Here is a 22,245-nt window from a genome sequence, read left to right as displayed (position 1 = left end):
CAGGTCAACCTGACCATATATGGTCATTTCACCTGATAAATGTTTAACGCATTTAAAACATTAAAAATTAACTCCCACCCATTTGGGAAGCCCTTCCCGGGCCATCAAGAAACACCCAGGGTTTCACAAAACCCTGGTTGAGAAAGCCTGACCTAGATCCTATTCCAACTCATAACTATGCTGACTCTCTCTAGTAGTATGCACCCACTGTGTTAGATCCAGCATGATCATGATTGGTAACCAAATACAGAATAGATTCATTTGGATAGCCATGTTGGTCTGAAGCATTAAAGCAAAATTTGAGTCCAATGACACCTTTAAGACCAACAAAGTTTAAGCCCACTTAAAGGTGGACTCCACTTAAAGGTGCCACTTGGACTCCAACCTTGTTCAGATACAAAATGTTAAAGAAAAAAAAATCTGACCTAACTTGCATCTTTCAGTAAAATATTTAAAGTTTAAAAGTATGTGTGTTGCTGCTGTGATCACCATATTGGATCTAAAAAGGCAGCCAACTTTTGAAGGCTAATTATGCATTCAAATATATATTTTTGTCTGTTTCAGCTGCATCATTTACCTACACTTTAATATTGCTAAGAAGACATTTATGGTATAAGTATGAAAGTTTGGAGTTGGACAGGACCTGTAGCACTGTGAAATTAAAGTGTTGCATACTTTGTTTTGGTAACTTGATGGACACTCAAAAATAGTCTGTTATCTGTATTTCAGCTTACTTAGTAATGAAACATGGAACCAGCTTATCTGGAAGAGATTCAGTACTACTGGCTGTATTAGATCTTGGAAGCTAAGCAGGGCCAACCCTGACTAGTATTTGGATGGGAGATCTCCAAGAAGTTGGGTGAAGTTCCTCCAAGGAACACTAGGGATCATGACGCAAAGGACGGCAGTAGCAAACCACTTCTAAACATCCTTTGCTTGGCTGCCAGATAATCCTTGGATTTCCTGGTTAAATTACACACGCCATACGATAAATAAGATCAGAACTAGTGCACCATTAATGAAGGATGACAAGATGAGGAAGTTGTTAATTTTCCATTGAGTAGCAACTCTTCAGCATCAAGAAAGTAATACTTGTTACACATCAAGTGAGAGAAGCTGGAAACCAAAGTACCATATACTGAATCTTGACTTTAGACAAGAAACAGCCTATCTACTGACATAATAGGTAGATAAAATCAGTCACATACCAAGTCCAGCAAGAGCAAGAAGGAGGTCCACAGACAAGTCACAAGCTGAAGGTCAGACAGGGAAGTGGGGTCCAAGAGTCAAGAACAGGTTTTGGAGGTGCACCGTTGCTGCATTCAAGAGTCAGTACCATCACTAATCCACCTTGCCTGTAAAGGTCTTGGAGGAACAGGACACTCTGGGTTGATTGATATTCTGTACAACATGGTACAACAGTCTCCTACGATTTATTTCCAAAAACGTAGCTGACAAAGCATGAGACGAGTATGTTTGGTATACCTTCCAAAGCATTCCAAACATCTCTCCACAAATAGTTGTGGTTGATAAAGCAAACCATAGCCCTGTCTCTGCAAAATTAACAGGTTAATTTCATGATGCAAATGTTTCCTTGGTACTGTTACCCAAAAGGTAGCCCATAACGGAAGGGTGCCTCACACAGAGACACCATCATTCACAGAAGCCCATGACTGGACTCTGAGCAGGTTGGTACACGCAGAAACCAGCCTGGCAGAGACTGACTATGGAGTCAGTAGGGCCCCTTAAGACAGTGGTCCCCAACCTGCGGGCCGCGGCCCGGTGCCGGGCCGCGAAGGCCATGGTGCCGGGCCGCGGCTCCCTCTCCCCCCCCCCCCCGCAGTAAAAAACTTTCCAGGCCGCAAGCTTGCGGCCCGGGAAGCTTTTTACTGCGGGAGGGCGGGGAGAGGGAATCAGGGCCGGCCGCGCCCATGTGGGCGCGGCCCGATCCGCGGGCGCGGCTCGCGGGTGCGGCCCGATGCGCGGGCGCGGCTCGCGGGTGCGGCCCGAGGGTGCGGCCCGATGCGTGGGCGCGGCACGCGGGCGCGGCCGATGCGTGGGCGTGGGCCGCGCCCCCATGCCCTGCCGGTCTCCAACCTCAGAAAGGTTGGGGACCACTGCCTTAAGAAACCTAGGAAGCCAGATTTCCATCTGGTCTGAGCTGGACTAGACCCTTATCTTAAATTTCCTCCTTGCCCAACTGACTGAGCTAAATGTGCACGTTATCTAAATCAGGAGTAGTCAACCTGTGGTCCTCCAGATGTTCATGGACTACAATTCCCATGTTCATGGACTACAGTTCTGCCAGCAAATGCTGGCAGAGGCTCATGGGAATTGTAGTCCATGGACATCTGGAGTACCACAGGTTGACTACCCCTGATCTAAATCACACACCCCCAGCCAAAGACCATTAGACTATCTACAGGAAGGGAATACCCCTTCCAGGTACTAACTGCAACTTCTTTTGTCTCTCTTGTCCGGTGTAATTTCTGCCTAGCAGCATCTCTTATCCCCCAATGTCTCCCATTGGACTCCCCCAGTCCTTCCTGATAAAACAAGACAGGGCCATTAGCGACACATTACACCTAGCCAAAGTATTGTTCTACTTGTTGAGATTACTCCATACCTCCCACTCTAGTGACCTCACAGTTCAAACTCACCTGTCAGGTACTCATAATATCAGAGGCCAATCATCAATCACGGACCTCCTAGTGGGCAGTCACTGGGGCTGGCCCGGGAATTTCAAACATTATATCAAGCCTTGCGCACACCCCAAGTGTGTTTGTGTGTGTGTGTATGTGTGTGTGTGTGTGTGTGTCGTCCCTCCACACACGGCATCCTGTCCACCCCCAGATGTCTTCAACCCTGTGTCTTGGCTGCTTGGATCCAAGAAAAGTGCAGTATCTTGAACTTGTCCCCCTGTAGAACTTAGTGTATGTATGGTTAGTGTATGTGTGTGTTTTGAATGTACCCTGATATTTCCCCAAATAAACCCCCTGAGTGTAAGCTTAATTGTCTTCATTTAAGAAGGGTTTCTTCCAGGGAAAGGACCCCATAAAAATTGGTAGTAAAAGATCCTGTATTACCCCTGCCTCTTGCTATATTCATGATTCGCCAGCAATTTGGGTAACAGTATAGCACCCAACAAGGGTTGACTATTATGGGAGTGTCTATAAGGTTACACCTATTATATTTATTTCACAACCTTCCCCATGCCACAATTAAAGTGGTAACCATTGTTTTAAAACAGGCAGGGGTCTGTGGGGAGGTCCTATAAGAAAGGGTGATTATATAAAATATTCATTGGCATAAATTTGTCTGATGAGCTCCAGTCCCTTCCAGAAATAAGCTCTTAAATTCCTTCATCTAAGGAAATAACGTTTTCCACAAGATCATGTTTCCCTGTTTTTACTATTGAATAAACTTTTGTATTAACTTTTTAATTTCGCTGGTTCATGTGTTCTTACTTTCCATTTGATTTACCATTAGACAATTATATCCTTAGAGTTATACATTATTTAGAGAAAATAGTAATTGTGGCATTTTAATCAGCCACCTTTCTTTCTCTTCAGCTTGTTCTAATCCCTTCCATATAGCTCAGTCAACAATTAGTAGGTCATGGTCTAAATTCTTGGCTGGCAGCTGTTCCTTGGGAGGGCCAAGTTATCTCACTTGGAAGTTCATTTTCTCAAGTCAAGTGTCACTTGAAGCACAAAACACCTGTAATTAAGTATACTAGTACTATTTACATTTTATTTATTTTTATTATTGGATTTATAGCCCACCACTCCTACAAGCATCTTGTGGCGGGTAACAACAATTCAATAAAATGCCACATATGAAATCCATCATTACAGTACACATAAATGACAGTGAATAACAACCCTACCCCAGTCAGACAGCTGCCACGTTGGAATGAGTTCTCCTGATGACCTTGCATAGCCTGAGGAGGGGCCCCTGATCTTACTCCATCCTCAACCAAAGACACGGCAGAAGAGCTCCATCTTACAGGTCTTGCGGAACTGTGACAGCTCCATCAAGCCCCTCAGCTCACCTGGGAGCTCATTCCAGCAGGTCAGAGCCAGGGCAGAGAAGGCCAAAGCCAAGCAAACTTAATTTAGGCTGAGGATCTCCAGCAGATTAGCACCTGCAGAATGAAGAGCCCTACAGGGGGGCATAAGGAGGCAAGCAGTTCCTCAGATACATGGGGCCCATGCCATGGATGATCTTGAAGGTTAATACCAAAACCTTGAACCTGATCTGGCCTGCAACCAACAACCAACGCAGCTGCTTCAGCACTGGCTAACTGTAGGCCCTCCAAGGTGTTCCTGTGAGGACCCTAGGAGCTGCATTCTGCACCAGTTGAAGTTTACTGATACAGCTTTCCTGGAAGCAGAATGGCAGAAAGTAAATGGAAGCAGAATGGCAGAAAGTAAATAATCAGTCCCTCCCTCTGAAGCTGTCATTTCAGGAATCTAAGCAGGGTTGGTGCTGGTCAGCACTGGGGTGGGAGACCTCCATGGAAATCCAGGGTTGCTACTACCCAAAGGCAGGCAATGGCAAACCACCTTGGAATGTCTCTAGCTAGGAAAACACAGTAATAGGAGGAAGAGTCAGACTGCTGCCCTCGTGCCCCCAAATTCCTCACTGTCCCCCGGATCCTTCCACTGGCCCCAGCGGGGGTGTACTGCTCACTTTGGGAACCCCTAGAGTAGACATTTGGTAACCTGACTCCTGGTTTACTTTGGCTCTGGCTTCGTTTAAACTGATGCTGTGATCTGACACCAGAAGCCTGTTCCAGATCCAACCAGCCTCAGAATAATTACTTTGTGACCAAGATTTATTTTAATAATGACTCACTTTTTGTCTTTGAATTGCATTTTTATGATCAATTGCATGGATCTTCAAAGTCTCTCAGGGTACAATTCTCCCTTTGGGTAATGAACAAACTGCAACCTGAAGCAAAAAGTGAAAAATCTGTTGTTACATACCTGTTGTAAATCTTAAAGTAATTAACTTTGAGGGGCGAATCTCTTCATATTTTTGGTTTTCCTCATCTTCATTTTTTGCTTTTGCGTGACTACATATAAAAACAAATTGAGGTGACACCCATTTTCCTTTGCTGTACCAGCTTGCGACATTGTCAACTTGATCTAACTTGCAAAAAAAATGCCAATAACAAAATAATTAATTTTACATGGAAAAAAACCCTGATGCATTATTTTCCTTTGGATACATATTACATTAGGATCAAGGAAGAAAAAAAATAATCAAGGTATCATTTGTACCTGATCAGATGTTAACACAGTGATCAGAATCCAGTAACGGATTAAACTTCTCTTTTAATTTCTACGATACTAATTAACAGAAGTCAAAATATTTCTATTTTTTCACAGTTACTAGTCACCAATATATTAAATTTGAAGTCTTAAGTTAATTCTTAACTTTGCCCTCCGAAACTAATAATTTAGGGACGTCTGCTTGGAATATTACACACATTCATACTGGAAATACTCCAACTTAGTGATCATTACTCATGTATTTATTCTGCTGAAATAGCACATATGTGATTGCTACATGTGATAATCAGTATTTAGAAACCAACGGCATTTTCAAGGGGTTTATAAGTCCTTATTGGGTAACGGTCATGACTTGCAAAACGTATTGTATTTACATCCTCAACACTGTCTTCATTTCTATAGTAGTCCCATGTATAAGGTTCAATCAACATGGTGTCATCGAAAGCATCCTTAACTGGAACAAATAACTTATCTACAGCTGGCCAACATCACTAGTGAAGAAGACTTAGGCTTGACCAATGCAAAAGAATCATGAAACTGAATACAAGGGCACAAAGTGCTCCACGTTATTTTTTTGTATGTAGCTACCTCCCACATTGTATGGCAAATTTCTTCTGAAGCTCAGCTGTTTGAAAGAGCAGTGTTAAAAATAGAATTTTAACTGGTTTTTTTTTAATCTGGACCCATCCACAGCTTCCATAAGTAATAGAACAGCATATCCTTTTTCAACCTTTTGACTCTTGAGGGACTGCTGCATATTTTTCATGCATTGAGATATCAGGAAGTGATTTCATCTGGCTTCGCCTCTCTGCCATGCCCAACCATCAAGGTCTGGAGTGGCCCAGTGAGGCCACCCCAGACACAATGCAGACTGAAATCCAGCCCGTGGCAGTGGCAGGTAGCATGAGGCTGGATTGGCCCCACCCACGGGAGAAGGACTTGCCTCTTGTCTCCAGCTCCAGCCACCTCCTATGAAAAGAGGAATGAGGAGAGGAGCTGGCCAAGATTTGAATGGCTGGGGCCCCTCACCTTCCTACCCCCTCCAGGCCCATAATTGGCCACTTTGGGAGAGAGTGGGTCAACCTGCCTGCCCAAATAAGGGAAGAAATTCTAAGACTAGCCTAGGAGGTGGAAATGGCAATCACAGGGTGGGAGAGCTCACTCCAACCACTCTTTTGAAACCTTCATGTTGTAATACCATTGAGGGGCCATCGTGCTTGGGAAACCCTGGTCCAACAGAACCATCTCTGCATTATCAGCATGTGTTCTAAACTGGAATTTTATTTACTTTACATATACTTAAATAGATAATATTCTGGTAACTGTTAGGATAAATTGAAGACAGCAAGAAAAGACGAAGATGCAACATGAGAAGGATTTGCTCAATAAAGGAAGCATGTTATTCAATCTGCAAGAATGAAGCAATGCTGTTCATAACAGGATAGTTGGGATGTCATTCATTCATATGGTCACTGTAATTTGGATTGGCTGAATAAAGGAACCCATGACCTTCATGCAAGAACTAAGCAAGACTGTTAATGATAGGCTATTCTGGAGGCTATTAATTCATATAGTCACCATAATTTGGAAGCAACTTGGTGGCACATAAGAAACAACTGCCATTCCATCTCATTCCATGTCTCAGTTGGAGAGCAAAAATTTCCATTCAAGCCCCCACTTAGACCATGAAGTTCATAGAGTAATCTTGGGTTGATTGTTCTGTCTCAGCCTAACCAACCTCTAAAGGTTATTGGTAGGGGGATCACCCCCATCCATGTACATCAGTCTGAGATGAGGGTTGGTACATAGATGTGAGAAATGAATACCGGGATAGTGATCTTCATGATGCACAGAAGGTCAGCAGGACTATGTAGGTCTAGGATTATACTACAAACTATTGTTGCTGCTTTACATCTACCTGTTGGTAATATGTTCAGACCAAGGTAGAATGAATCTCAAGAATTAAGAGTACTAGGAAAAATAGGATAACATACTGTTCTAGACTCTTGGTCCTAAATCTCTGATATGACTACCGTCCCAAGACTACATGATCCTCTTTCCATTATAATCCCTGTAGGCACCACTGTAGCATCTACAGTTAACGTAATTCTTTGAATGTCCTCCCTATCCATAAATGACCTCCCTATTTTGAAAAAAACAACAACACCACAATACTTCCTGTCACTCTCCATGATATATAACATCCGGCAGAGAGAATTGTTCATGTACACAGTAAAGGGTTTCACCTCCCGATGAAAGACCACCTTCATTTGAGTTTTGACCCTCCTCGTTACATTGCCTGAGAAGATGACCTCTTATTCCTCAATTCTGTATGCTCCCATAAAAAAAGACCTTTTTTCACCTGAAAAATCACTACAATGGGGCTTTTCCCTCCATATCAATCTAAAATTATCCTTCTTCAAATCTCTATGGGCAAAAAATAGCAACGCTACCACTACCCTGCTGCTTCTCCCTTCATCTCTCTCAAAGGCCAAATGGAATTATTGATGACGGCAGGGGGAGAGCAAGCATAAAATGTCCTGTTGGCTTTCACAAGTTCCAAAGGTCAGGATATGAACGCATACACACAATATTGAGACAATGCAGGAATGAAACTTGCCTGCCTGCCTCTTCCTCCTGCACCCTCTGAAATTCTACCACTCAGGGCAAGAAAGGAATGGTGTTTGGCATGAACTGGGGGCTTGCGGTAGAAGTTGCTCTATTGGGGGAAGTTCTCTCCTATCAGCAGAAAATGAGCTCGGGATCCAACCCATCAATGCACCAAAAAATAGCTATGGTGAAAATCAGTGATTTTCAAACATTGAAAATCTTTGCCATTGAAGGACCAACCATATGACACAGGACAAAATGCACATTGCAAAAGCTATGGTGGCATGTCCTTGCTCAAATAATCAGTTAGGGCACCAGACAGATCTGGTCCATAACAATTGTCTTATACGGAATGAAGAATTACTCTGGTTGCAGGGAAGATTGGTAACTGTGGGCAAGACATCTGTCAGTGGCCAGTACTGTTAAGAGGCTGGGGTGGACATTTGTACATACTCTCACTTTTGTTCTTGGGTGCAATAAGCAAGCAGGCCACAAGGTTCAGTAGTAGCTATCTTTAATTCAAAGACCAGGTCATGTTACAGGGAACCTTTTTAAGCTTAATATAACACAGGGTGAAGGAAGGACCAGGAAAAAAATGTTTAATCTTTTTCTTCTGGTCATTTTTCAACTCAAAATTATCATCCTCAAGCTGAGTGTGCTAAGATGGGGTCTTCTACCCTTCTCCATTGGTAAAAACACAGTGTGTTTGTGGGAGGAGGGTGATTATGAGCTGGGAAAGGCAAGAGTTAAATATCCTTTCTATGCCTGGTTCATGGTGTTCCAGCTTTATTTTGAAAAATGTGCAGGAAAGAAACACAGAAATTGTCATGCATTGTGTGGACCACAATTTGAAAACCACTGATATAAGTCAACTCAGTTGTGGTCGGGAGGGGTTGTGGCTTGCATCGTCCTGACCAGGCAGTGGTACAGCCGAACTGAAAGCAAGGAGTAATCTAGCCAGAGGAGCCTGACAACCACATGCAAACCTAGGCTGAGGAACCAGCTCAGTAGAGAACACTGATGGGTCCAGTAGGGTCATTAGCTAATGCCATTGGAGAGGGTGACTGGTCTTGGCTACTGCTATTGGCAGAGACAGTGTCTCCATCCCTCCGGGCTACAGAAGGCTGGGGAACACTAGAGAATGGGAAAGACCTAGCCAAGTGGGTGGATACACTGTTCCTCAAGGCAACGATTCAGAGGAATCTGGGGTAGGTGGAATTGGAGAGTAGACACGGAGCATCAGGTACAAAAGATGGATCTCTGTCCAGCAAATGGAGCCATGGCCAGATGTTGGATAAAAGTTGTATATCCACCATGAAGACTGTGGGAGCAATAAAGCCAGCAGCCTTCCTCCAGCCTGCTGTGCACATCCATTCTAGATGTGGCCCAGCTCCCACCTGCCCCATCTGTATCCATTAATGGTTACTCCAATTGTTATGAAAAGGATACTCTATATTTGCATTTGGAAGAATCACCACTACCCATGATCTTAAACTGCAAGTTTGGCTGACTCCTTTCCGATAATGCATTTCAATGCAGACAAATCATATAAGTAAGCCCGACTTCCTTATGAAGGGGGGGAAATGTGAGAGACGCTGCTTCAGAGGAGATTCCAATAGACAACCAGTATACATGATATCTAGGAATGATCTTGCATTTCTGAAAGGTTATTGAAGTTATAATGAGGAGTTCATAAGTTTTTATAGAAGACCAATGTTACTTCTAAATACAACACCGATGAGTTAGCTAGGGTTTCTAGGATATGATGGGGCGATGGTTTCCAGTTATCAAATCAAAACTGTGAAGCAGTTCAAAAACATGACTTGAAATCTGTAAAACCACGCACAGAAATAGATGCAAGTATTATTGAGAGGCATCACGGCATACTCAGTGGTGCTGACAGAGAACATAAGCCATCGTTCCTCTTATTTTTCCGCTTCCAGAATATGTGAACGTGGTCATCTCTCCTGTGGTGAGAAGCACTAGCTCCAGATGCACAAATAGCTCATCACAGAGTCTTTCATATATGGAAAAGGTCAAAGAATGACCATCCACTGTTCAGCCTTTCCCTGATGCTTCTGCCATAGAAGCTATAGCAATAAGAGTGTGGTATCCTAGCCATATATCATAATTCTGAATGCTGCAGGTTGGTTAGATTATTTTGTGGAACTTATCCATGATGCTGTCTGCCTGTCCATTTTTAAATATAGATGGGTTGTGGGAAAGTTTGACTCTTTTTTAAAAAGTGGCTCAAAAACAAGCATACTAAACTAGTGCAGATAAAGGAACATGGCTGAAGAGGGAAGTAATTGTACCCCCTACGCCAGAGGGAGAGGGGGGGGGGGAAGCAGGCCTTCTCCTTGGGCCTAGAAGTACACGGGGGGGGGGGCGCCTTTCAAAGCCAGTCAATAATATTTTTTACTACCCGAAGAAGTCACGGCTTACAATCGTCAGTCAATAATATTAATGTTTTAATTAGTTACCGTATTTGCTGCCGTATAAGATGACTGGGCGTATAAGACGACCCCCCAACATTTCCACTTAAAATATAGAGTTTGTTACTTTACATTACAGTACTATGGGCCACTATAGGCAACTATGTCTATCCCAACTGAAGTGCACCCGGCATATAGGACGACCCCCCCACTTAGAGGCATGTTTTTCAGGGGGGGAAAGTAGTCTTATACGCCAGCAAATACTGTATATGTAATGTTTCATGTATCGTTTCTTCAGTTCCATGTACACTGCCCTGAGCCTTCGGGGAGGGCGATATATAAATGTGAAAAATAAATAAATAAATTTTGCCCAAGAATTTGGGGAAAGGGGAGAGCAATAGGAGGATAAGTTAAAAGGCCATCGAGTTGGCCGGTTCTTTACTGTGCCAACAAGCAAAAACTATACCAGTCTCATTATAGATTTTTTATTATTATCTTTATTATTTATTTATTTATTTTCCCACTTTTTAAAAATAAAGTACTATGGAGGAGTGCAAACATTAATTATACACTATTTGTTCTTACACTCTCCACCTTTAGGTTGGCGCAAAATCTGTGACGTCTCTACACTCTTACAGAGCTTTTTAGATGTAGGTTATTTTCCCTTGTATCCCAAGAAACATTTCCAATGTTCTAAAAAATTTCCCAAAGATTCTCTGTGCAGTAGGCTTGTCAGCTTGGCCATTGAGACAAGATCCTACAGCTTATTTCTCCCTCTGTTTCTGGTAATAGTGGTTACCTCAATTTCTGTGCCACTACTAGCCTATTTGCTGCTGTTGCATAGAAGAACTGTTCTTCTAGCTGATTTGGCATCTTTGGGAGGTAGAAAGCACAGGAGCATGAATTTGGCAAGTACTGGGAAATTATATTCCATGATATTCTGCATCTGGGTATGGATTTTGGCCCCAAATTTTTGAATTTCCTTGCAGGACCACCACATGTGATAGAAGGACCCTATTGCCTTTTTTACACCTCCAGCATTTACCATCTGTTTGGGAGATTTTTCTGATGCTCTTTGGACTGATGTACCACCTGTAGAACACTTTATACCAACCATCTCTTAGTTGTTGGAACTTAGTTTCACTGTTTTGAACCATAGTTGCTCCCATTCTTCAAACTGGATTTCTTGCCCAAAGTTCTGCATCCATTTGACCATGCAGTTCTTCACTTGTTCATCTTCTGTATCCAGTTTCAATATGCCCTTATATATCTTACTCAGGAGATGTGGCTTGTTCATTTTGACTAGTATTTTGAATTCAGTGTGGGCTCTTTACCCAGATGTCTAGTTCCTCCTTCATTCTGGAAAACGTTAACCAGTCTAGATATTTATGCTCTTTGACTAGTTGGGTATGTTCTTTGAAGCTACCATCTGAGGATATCAGATCCTGATATCTCACTATACCAAGCCTATGTTGTTGTACCTTATCCATATTGACCTCAACTGGTCATTTGAATGGAGAAGCTCCAGGGCTGATTCTTTCTTGATATTTCCTCCAGATTTTGATTAAGGGATCCTCTTAAAGGATGCATGTCTTTTGTTGTTCTTTTCTTTCCCTGGAGCCATAGCAGATTATGTAGACCTTAGGTAAGCCCCTTTTTATTATTACCAGGTCTCTTTTAGCTGGAATAATGATCCAGTCTGCTATCCAGGAAAGGGCTGCTGCATGATGATATAGCTTTAGATTTGGAACGCTCATCCCACCTCTTCTGTTTTCATCTTGTAGGGTTTTAAATGCAATCCTCAGTCTTTTATGATTCCATCTGAATCTGTTAACCTCACTTTGCCAGCTCTGTATTTTTTGTTCTTTGATGTCTAGCAGGAGTGAGTGAAATAGAAAATTCATTTTTGGCAGAACTGTCAATATTTTTGTTGACTTTATCACGGACCACAAGAGGTTTTGAGTAGTCCAATGCTTCAAATCTGCTTTGATCAAGCCCCATACTTATTTTGCAGGTATCTAGATTGATGCCAAAGTATTTGATTTTCTCGCTTTGCAGCCTGTGGAGGACCATGCTCTTTATTTTTTAAATTATTGTTGGTATAAAAAAAGATTTTTGTTTTATTTCTGTTAACTTTTTAGCCTGAGACCCGCCCAAACTCCATTAAACTGTCTATAACTTTAGTGACTGATATATCCAGGTCCTCTATAATTAGAACAACAGGGTCTGAATAACTCCTTTTTTGTATTCTTGATTATCAGTTCTCATACCTATGATCCCTGGGTCCGATCTTATTTTATTAGCCAGTACTTCTAGAGTTATATTAAATAAGAGTGAAGATAGTGGGCAACCTTGCCTTGTTCCTTTGTTTATTTTGATCAACTCTACTGCTACCACCCCATTGACCAGAATTTTGGCTTCTTGCTTGGAATATATTAGTTGTAACCCACTTTAGGAAGTTGTTACCACAGTTCATCCATTGAAGGGTGGCTTGCAGGAAGTCCCACATAATTTTATCGAAGGCTTTCTCTGCATCTAAGAAAAGAACAGTTTCTTTGTTTCTGAAGTTCACTAGCCTCATGGCATTTAGCACAAAACGGATGTTATCCTTTATAAGCCTTTTGGCATAAATCCTGTTTGGTTTTCATGAATCACATCTGATATGCACCTTTTAAGTCTGTCTGCTAACATTTTGGTAAATATTTTATAATTGACGTTGAGCAGCAAGATTGGTTTGTAAGTTTGTGGGTTCAGTAGATCTGCACCTTCCTTTGGGAGTAGAGTTATAAAAACATGCTCCCAAGTATGAGGAAAGAGTCTGGCATCCTGGTTGATCATTTCATTCATCATTTATTGTAGCGGAACTGCTACAGCATGTATCATTTTTTATAGAATACTGCAGGCAGACCATCTGGGCCTGATGCCTTGCCTAATTTCAGTGAAGTTATTGCCTCTGTATTTCTTGAATGGTGATCTTCTGGTGTAAAACTTTTTGGTGATCCAAGGTGAATTTCCTTATTAGGATGTTTTGAAAGGATTCCTCCAGATTCTGATTTTTCTGTTCTGAAGCTCCATAGAGTTCTTTGAAGTAGTTGACAAAGCATTGTTGGATCTTACCTTTGTTCCAATATTCTTGATTACCAGTTTTAATGAGGAGGATAGTTCTGTTCCCCATCTCCTTTCTTAATTTGGATGCCAGCTACTTTCCAGGCTTATCAGCTAGCTCAAAACTCTGTTGTTTCAGGATGTATATTATTATTATTATTATTATTATTATTATTATTATTATTATTATTATTATTATTATTAATATCCCGCCTCCCCCAGAGGCTCGAGGCAGGTCACATAAAAACCAATCCCCTAAAACAATAAAAGCACAATAAAACATAATACGATTAATACAAAAGTTAAGACAAGAATGGCGGCAAAATTCAATATAACTAACTCAATTCCACACCCACTAAGAAGGGAAAGGGAGGGGGCAGATGACAGACACAACCATCACATTTGTGAGGGGAGCTAGATCTTCTTGCTGCCCAACCTCAACCGAAAGCCTGGCAGAAGAGCTCCGTCTTGCAGGTCTTCTGGGAGCTCATTCCACCAACCGGGAGCTCATTCCACCGAAAAGGCCCTGGCCCTGGCCCAGGCCAGGCAAGCTTCCTTGAGACCGGGAATGACCAACAGGTTAGCCCCCGCAGAGCGTAAGGCCCTGCGGGGGGCATAGGGCGATAGGCGGTCCCTCATATACACTGGGCCCAGACCACAGATGGCCTTGAAGGTCAAAACCAAAACCTTGAACCTGATCCGGAAGATAACCGGTAGCCAATGCAACTGCCTCAGCACTGGCTGGATATGTGCCCTCCAAGGTGTAGTCGTGAGGAACCTAGCAGCTGCATTTTGGACCAGTTGCAGTTTCCGGATCAAGCCCAAAGGCAGGCAAGTGTAGAGCGAGTTACAGAAATCTAATCTGGAGGTGAGTTTTCTTCTAATTTCTGTTGTTTCCAACATGTCCCTTTGTACTCTTAAGTTTTTAATTGCTTTTAATATGGACTTGGAAGGGTTTTTTAATGGCTGTCTTCAAGAATCTACAGGTAATTTAAGATATTTTGCATTTTTTCTTTCCTTTTTTAAAATAAAGGAGTTATAACATCCCCTTATAAAGGCTTAACTTGTTTCCCATACTGTTGCAGATTTTATGGCCCGTGTGCTGTAAAATTGAAAAAACTCTCTTAATTCAGCTTCACATTTTTCTGATCTTATGGTATCAACCGGGAGGAATTCATTCATATGCCATCTCCTCAGATCTTTTCTCCTGTAACCCATTTCAACTTTCAAAGGTGATCAGCAAAGGTGTTTGGCATTATCTTAGTATCTTCCATTTCAGGCATTAAGCTATGTGAGATCCAGCACTGATTTTTTCTAGAGTAGGTGTTATGCCTCTCATAGAAGAAGGTGTACTTTCTTTTCAGTGGATTCCTTTCCCTTCATAAATCAACCATCTCAAGTTGTCTTAGAGTCTGCAAGGCTTTCCTTGGTATTCTGGCCCCTTTAATATGTCTTGATTTGTCTATCTGCTGATCAGAAACAGCATTGCTTCATTGTCAAGATTTTCATAGTGCTGGGGAAGGTTGTGAAAAAGAAGTCTTTCCCCGTGTTTGGTACATAGATGTTGATTAACGTCCAGTTCTTTCTGTGTGGCAGGGTCAGCTTTAGAAAAATAAAGTGCCCTTGAGGGTCTTGTTCTAAGACAGTGGTTCTCAACCTTCCTGATTCCATGACCCATTAATACAGTTCCTCATGTTGTGGTGACCCCAACCATAAAATAATGCAAGTGTTCTTTCACAGAAATTAAACCAAAATTGACCAATGGTGTCATGAGGCAATTGTTCATGATTCTATATAAATTGGGGGTTTTTTGGAGGGGGGTTCTCAGTTCAGCTCTGCCTCTTGTCCCACCATGCCGATCTCGCTCTTTTCTGCTGCTCCAGACAGACGAACGCTCTATCTCTATCTACTCCGCAAGGCTGTCGTGTAGATGGTGCCTCCGGTCAAGCTGCTTGCCCTGCTGCAAGCCCTCTGAAATGGTCAATCGACCCCCAGAGGGGTCCCAACCCCGAGGTTGAGAACCACTCTTCTAAGTTGTCTGCTGATACGTTAGGATTGACTGTGTATACCAGTGGTCCACAACCTTTCCGTGGCTGCGGACTGCTGCCACGGGGCGGGGAAGAGGGCGACCCGCCCTCACGCATGCGCAGCAGCCCCACCGCAAATACACATGCACGGACTTGCCACACATGTGCGTTTGCATCTGGCGGGGCCGCAAACGCGTGCAAGCGGCAGTTTTGCGCATGCACGCATGCACTGTGCCACCGCGCATGCACGTGTTTTTTTGTGAAAAAAACTTTGATCTTTTGGAGGGTGCATTAAGGCCATTTACATTTAGCGAAAGAATTGTCAACTTGACCATTATGTTAGTCTTACAATTTGCTTTCCTGTTTTATTTATCTTTCGGTGTTTCTGGGTTTTGGCTGTTGTTGGTATCCTGAGAGGATAGTTTGTCGATTAGTATTTTAGCTTTTTGGATGGTGCATATGATCTTTCTGCCTTCCGGAAGTACAACCTCTAGGGCAAAACGTATTTTCCAATAATATTGGATTTCCTTTTGTATTCCATCTTAAGAAATGGAAGTCTGCTCTTCTTTGAAGAGTATCTCATGGTAGGTCCTGGAAAATTGCTGTTTCCTTATGTTACACTTGGAAGGGCTCAGATCTTCTTCAAAACTGTGTTTCTTATATGTTTGCTCTCAAAAGTCACTAAGATATCTAGGGAGACCTCGCCAGGTTGCTACTCTGGAATTAATACGGTGATTTTTTTCTTTTTTTATATCTTCTTCTTGTATGTATTCCTGAACAGCCTCTATGAATTCTTGTACCAGATCTTCTTTACCAAATGCCTTTGGTGCCCCCCTAATACGTAATTTCTTTGCCCTTCCTTGTACTTCCAAAAGCTGCCTTCAGCTATATTTTTCTACTCTTGTAACTCTGCCACTTCTTTTACCAATACTTTAATTTTAGTCATCACCTCTTCTATTTCTTTTGTGTTTGCTTTAACACTTTTTGCGAGACTAGTGATTTTGAAAGCAAGTTCTTTCTTTGAATCAAGGACTTCCTTTTTTAAATCAATTAGCTCTTTCCTTATTTCAGCTGTTTCCATATTTTATTACAGAAAACTCTTTTTGAAATTCAGCTTTGGTCTATCTTGCCTGAGTCATTTTTTCAGTTTCATTTGCAAGCCCCATGGGACTACATATTCAAGCCGAGTTTGATAATTAAAGAGGCAGCAGGGAGTGAAAAGGAAAGGGGAAAGGAGAAGGGGAGGGGTACAAAATAAGACCCCCAGATATCTAAACACACTCAGGCCAGGCTCCAGTTGCTGACAGGGGCCTGAAGGATCAGGTTTATGGAGCCTGGTGTCTGTCCGAGAATGCTGGAAGACCGTGCACGAGAGGTAGGCAAACTACAAGGCTTACCCAGTTTTCTTGAGCCTGCAGGAGATATTCTGCTGTTTCCCCCCATGGAACCAGCAAGTGGCACAGACAAGAGAAGGGGAAAGGGGAGAGAGAGAAAAGGAGTCGAAAGTTTTGTTGGGGAGGCAGGGTTCAGCTCCAACGCCCAGTCAGCCAAGATTTCCCCATGGGTTCTGTCAAATCCTGCCAGTTTGAGTTCTGCTGCCCAGCAAAGAAGTGCTGGGGGGATACTGGGGAGGAGGGGATTTACGCACCTCCTGCCAATATGCAATACCCAAATCCTGGGTCTGCTTTACCTGATTGTGGAGACCACAGTACACTATCCTACCACTCCAACATGTTCCCCTCACAACCCAAACCTTATGTTACTGGAAAAAAACAAAATAAACAGTATAACAGGAACCACCATGCCTCACAGCAATGGAATTAAATTACGATCTTCCCAACCAGCTACATTTTGCAATTTTATGAACAAATAAATATCCACCCTCCTCAGTGCATTACAACTGTCATTTCTTGTCCTTTCTTTTTAAAAGCTGCAATGAATCAGAACAGATTAATTCTATCTCCAATTCAACAATTAAAACTACTGTAAATAATTGCATACAGTCTTATTATTAACTATTTAATTAGGCAAGCATTTCCATTTTTTCCCCAGCACAGAGAAATAGCTTTCATAAAGCCTCTAAATATTTAGCCCTATTAATTTTCCTTTAGAGACATTAAAATTAGCCCTAGGAAATCATACTTTTGACTAAACGATAATCCTTACACTATTAATGGCATAACTCAAAGAAGACATGCCTGACAAAGTAGCAATATGTAAGGAAATTGATACAACAAAGCTGGGTAAGGGGGTAGCTCTTTTCCCAGATGTGTGCCTTAGATCTTCTTAATTGGTGTATTTTTCTATTGCAAGCAACTAAAGTCCCAAGTAAAAATGAAATACTTAAAAGTGGGATGCAGTTATTCATTCGGGATCAGGCAGTCTGGTCCAATGGATAATTATTAGTTGCTATGGCAGTAATCTCAGATCATGCTTGAACAGTATATGATATAGTGATTATCCTGGAGCTGAGCAAGCCATGGTCTGGTTAGCATCTGCCTGGGAGTCTAACTGGGTTCAGTACAGATAACGTATCTCGGGATGGGCACGAACTGAACCATGAAGCAGAATTCATCACGAATTTTGCCCTGTTCATAGTTTACAAACAGAAGTTCATGACGGATCTACTGTCGTGAACTTCCATGAAATTTAAAGCCGTTCGTGCAGTTAGTGGTGGTTCATGAGTAGAGCAGAAAGCAGGGGTTTCTGAGTCCCTTTACACTCCTGCTTTCTGTTACCTGCGGAAGCCACAAAAACAACAGAGGCAGGGAGATGCTCCCCCTGCTTAGCAATTTATGGCTGTCTTGTGCAGCCCTTTTAAATTTTAAAAGAACTGCAGAACGCAGTCCAAAAACAGCTACACAATGGGGAGCACCTACCCACCATGCAGCTATTTTGGGTTGTTTTCCTCAGTCTCCTTAAGGTTTAAAGAGACTGCAGAAGACAGCCTGATACTTCTGAGTGGCCCCCTCATTCAGCTGTTTTCTGGGCTTTCAGCGTTCAGCTTTCAAAGAGGTTTGCAGGGCCATGAACCACTAACCAGGGCCATGAACCACAAACTGAATAGCATTTTCCTGATTTGTGTCAATCTCTAAGCATGTTATATCCTATGACTTCTTTCCACCAAATCTTCTGCCAACAAAGGTTATTTCAGGTTATTTCATGCCATTACCTAAAATGATTTATCATAGCTGAGAACTAACATTTCAGTTGTTTTGGTAACAAAATATTTAATATTTCAGAAATTTGCCTGGTGTTCAAGGTGATCAGTACCACTGTACCAGTATTAAGAAATGTTCTTAATATTTCACAGCAGTTTTGGGCAGGCACAGTTTTAGAGAGAGATAAAAAGAAACACAACATGATAACCACGATTGTTCCAGAGCACTCATCAGTCAACAAAACCAAATAATGTGATTTGGCATTTACAAATTTGGGTATCAACAAGACCGAAACAAGCATTTCCATTTTTTTTTCCAGTTTAGAGAAATTGATTTCATAATTTAACCTTTAATAAAACCCTATTAATCTTCTTTTAGAGACATTAAAATAGTCTTAGAAAATCATATTTTGACTGATAATCCCCATAATATCAACAGCATAACTCAAAGAAGATACAGAACGTTGGACTCAATTTTAAAATATCGGATAATCCAATCAATAAAATAATGTTTAGATATAGTGATAGCTGTGTAGCATTGATTGATCGATATACCGCCCGTCTCAGGTAAACTCCATAACTCTCAATAAAAATAAAAAAAACTCAATAAAACACCGTTGCAAGTTTAGTCAGGTTGTAGCCAGCAGATGTATAAAGGGACGAGGTGGGGGGAGAGAAGAATGAGGGCAGGAGGGAAATCATAAGAGATTTCTAATTATATTTTAACTGTATGATCCATCTCCCTATTGTGCAATCTGAAGGGGACCCAGCATAGAGCTCAGTGGAGCCTTCCTCCTCATTTCCCTACTCAGCCAACTGAGCTAACTTTGAGGGATTTTCAGACTATTTCACAGGACTGAAAAGTTGTGACTTTTCACCCGTTTCCCAGGAACTTACGTACCTGCACCTATTCAGATGTACTGACCTGAATTAGTTTTGTTTTGCCTTCACTGATGTTACTTTTTTTACATGATCCCTGATTGGCTGGGATCTCTCATATGAACGGTCCAAAAAACATCCCGTTTATTCTAAATCAATTCTTCTCACTGATGGCAGTTGGGAGCTAAACCTAACTGCCAAACACCTTTGGTGATACCACAATGTTAATGATCTCCAACTGACAGGAAACCTTGCAGGAAGATGAAAGAAGCCCCAAAACATCATTTTCTGAAGACACCCCCCCCCATCAGTGTACTTTTTCCACCAAAAAGGACCAATTTCAGACTCAAATAGAAGTGAGAGGAGGTAAAATTTGGTGGGCCTGTTTAAAGCAGGAGCCCTCATCTAGAGGGAAGAGACAGGGCAGGGTCTCCCATGAACCAAACTTTGATTTTTAAGTTACTGAGCAAACTGGATCAAACGACTTTGTGTTTAAATCTGTACAAGACAACTACCATTTAAGAATGGCGGTGACTATTTCTTGCTGGGATTCATCTCTCAGTCACCTAGTCACTCTTTCATTTTCAGTAAGCCACCCCTCAAAGTTGTTTCTTCTCTCACCCCTTTTTCGGATTCTCTCTTCAAGAGAAAAAACGGTACATCGAAGCACGTCACACAGTCTCTTAAAGAGTTCATGAACTGATATGTCACAGCATAGGCAGGTAAGAGGGCATCGCATCTCAAAGGCAAAAACAGCAGAATTTTTGGAAGAACCTTTATGTCATCAGCTTGCTGCCTGAAACATCTTTTTTCGTCTTCCAACATGTTCTTGCCTCAAGGTACAGCCAAAGATAGAATGTATTTTTTCAAGGGCAGTTACTTTCCTTCATGTGAAATACCCAAAACAGTCAAGAAAAATAGTGGCACAGTTGGTATACAAGGCACATTACTGGTTGCAATGGTTTAATTCACCTCAACACAACGCCGTGGTACTACAACATTCACCTCAACACAACATTCCTTTGCTGATTAACTTTTTTTGCAAAAGTTAACCAGCGATAACAGAAGTTGGTGCTCCTAACCACAACACCAAGCTGACTTTCTTTACAGGTACAGCTCAGTGTAATTTGTTTATTTTACTTTATATCCTGCGTTTTGTAAGATTCCCGAGAAAGTTAACAACTGCCATTTAAAAAAAGTACATCCAAACAAAAGGTTAGCAGTATCATAAATAAAAAAAACCCTCAGAAACCCAACACAGAGAATAGTAACCACCAACAAAATCAGAAACAGCATGAGCAAAAGAATATAGCTAAGCTGCCATCACAAGTTCCCCTGGCAGTATCTCCTTGCTCTGGCACAGAAATGCCAGCAGTTAAAGCAATTTCTCTAGAAAGACAGTTCCAAGGTCTTGGCCAGTACAGTTGAGAAGGCCCTGTCCTACAGAGCCATACTTCCGACTATAGAACTTACAAAGAAGGATCTAAACATGAGGTAAGTCTGTATCAGCTGATGTAGTTATTTAAATTTCTTGGGACATATTTCAGGAGGGTTCCTGTTAGGGATTGCTTTTGGGTGTATCTTAGCCGAATACCAGGGACCCAGAGGAACTAGAAGAGAGGCTGAATGCCTTTGCTCAGGTGCCCTCAGAGTTCAGCTGCATGAGAGGCAGGTGTTCACAGACATGCCAGAGCACTGATTGATCAGGCACATACTCACTGGAACGTCACCTGTGCGATGCTCGAACATTTGATGAAGCAGAAGAGAGGCCTGACTGTCTTGGTCTCTGAAACTGTGGAGGTTCTTAAGCCCTTTAAGAGCCACACACAGTTGCTTTTGTCCAAAATGGCAAGTCTGGTTATGGTCATCCCCATGATTAGCCTCATTTCAGGAGCCAGTGACAGGATGTGCAGATTTGCTTCCAGCGGTGCATGCACTGGCGAAAATATTGCAAATGGACTCAAGGCCCACTTTCAGCCTTTTACACATACATCAGTAAACTGTGCATCAAGGGCAGGATTGCCAAATAGGCTGACCAGCTCATTTACTGGATAAATGAGCTCTTCTGGTTCTCTGAGTATGACCGTTTATGCACTGGGAACATCACTGCCCCAGCTCCCGTGCAGAAGCACAAATCGGGGGTGGATGAGGTGCACCGGGCCAAATGCTCCCCCGTGTGGGTGCAGGAAGAGGTGGGGCAACCTGCCACGACTAAAGCTCCAGCCTGCAGCCCAGCAGGAAACCTCCAGTGCGAAAATGGTATATGTGCAAGCCAAGAAAAGCTTGTTGACATGAGTAGAGAAAAAGGAGGCGTTCATCTCCCACTTCCCCTTCTTGGCAGAATTCCACTGTAGTAACTGCCACAATAACTTTGGAGATAGAATATAGTTGCTGTAATTAAACTTTGTTTTTAGTGAGTATTGAATACCAATAATGTTTAAAATTTATACTGCTGTCATTTTCTGGCCAAAACCCTGAATTCAAATAACATACCAATGTCAGAATTTGGTCGTATCAGGAATACCGATGTTTTTGTAGTCCAATATATCAGAGAGCCAGTTTGGTGTAGTGGTTAGGAGTGCGGACTTCTAATCTGGTGAGCTGGGTTCAATTCTGCACTCCCCCACATGCAGCCAGCTGGGTGACCTTGGGCTCGCCGCAGCACTGATAAAGCTGTTCTGGCCAAGCAGTGATGATATTATTATTATTATTATTATTATTATTAATAA

The 22,245-nt window shown here is 42.2% G+C and overlaps 1 long non-coding RNA gene across 1 annotated transcript in view; it reads right to left on the bottom strand.

Annotated features, from left to right (window-relative positions):
• The window catches only part of LOC143829203 (uncharacterized), a 29,394-nt gene extending 9,668 nt beyond the window's left edge, over positions 1–19,726 (bottom strand). Inside the window, exons 1-2 of the long non-coding RNA XR_013228023.1 lie at positions 19,563–19,726; positions 4,861–4,956 (exon numbers count right to left, since the gene is read on the bottom strand). This is a non-coding gene — a long non-coding RNA (uncharacterized LOC143829203). The remainder of the gene's footprint in view (positions 1–4,860; positions 4,957–19,562) is intronic.
• Positions 19,727–22,245: the final 2,519 nt, after the last annotated feature.

The sequence above is a fragment of the Paroedura picta genome, chromosome 2, assembly GCF_049243985.1.
Source record: "Paroedura picta isolate Pp20150507F chromosome 2, Ppicta_v3.0, whole genome shotgun sequence".
NCBI lineage: Eukaryota > Metazoa > Chordata > Lepidosauria > Squamata > Gekkonidae > Paroedura > Paroedura picta.
Note: the sequence above shows the minus strand (reverse complement) of the source record. Positions and strands in the feature narration are given on the sequence as shown.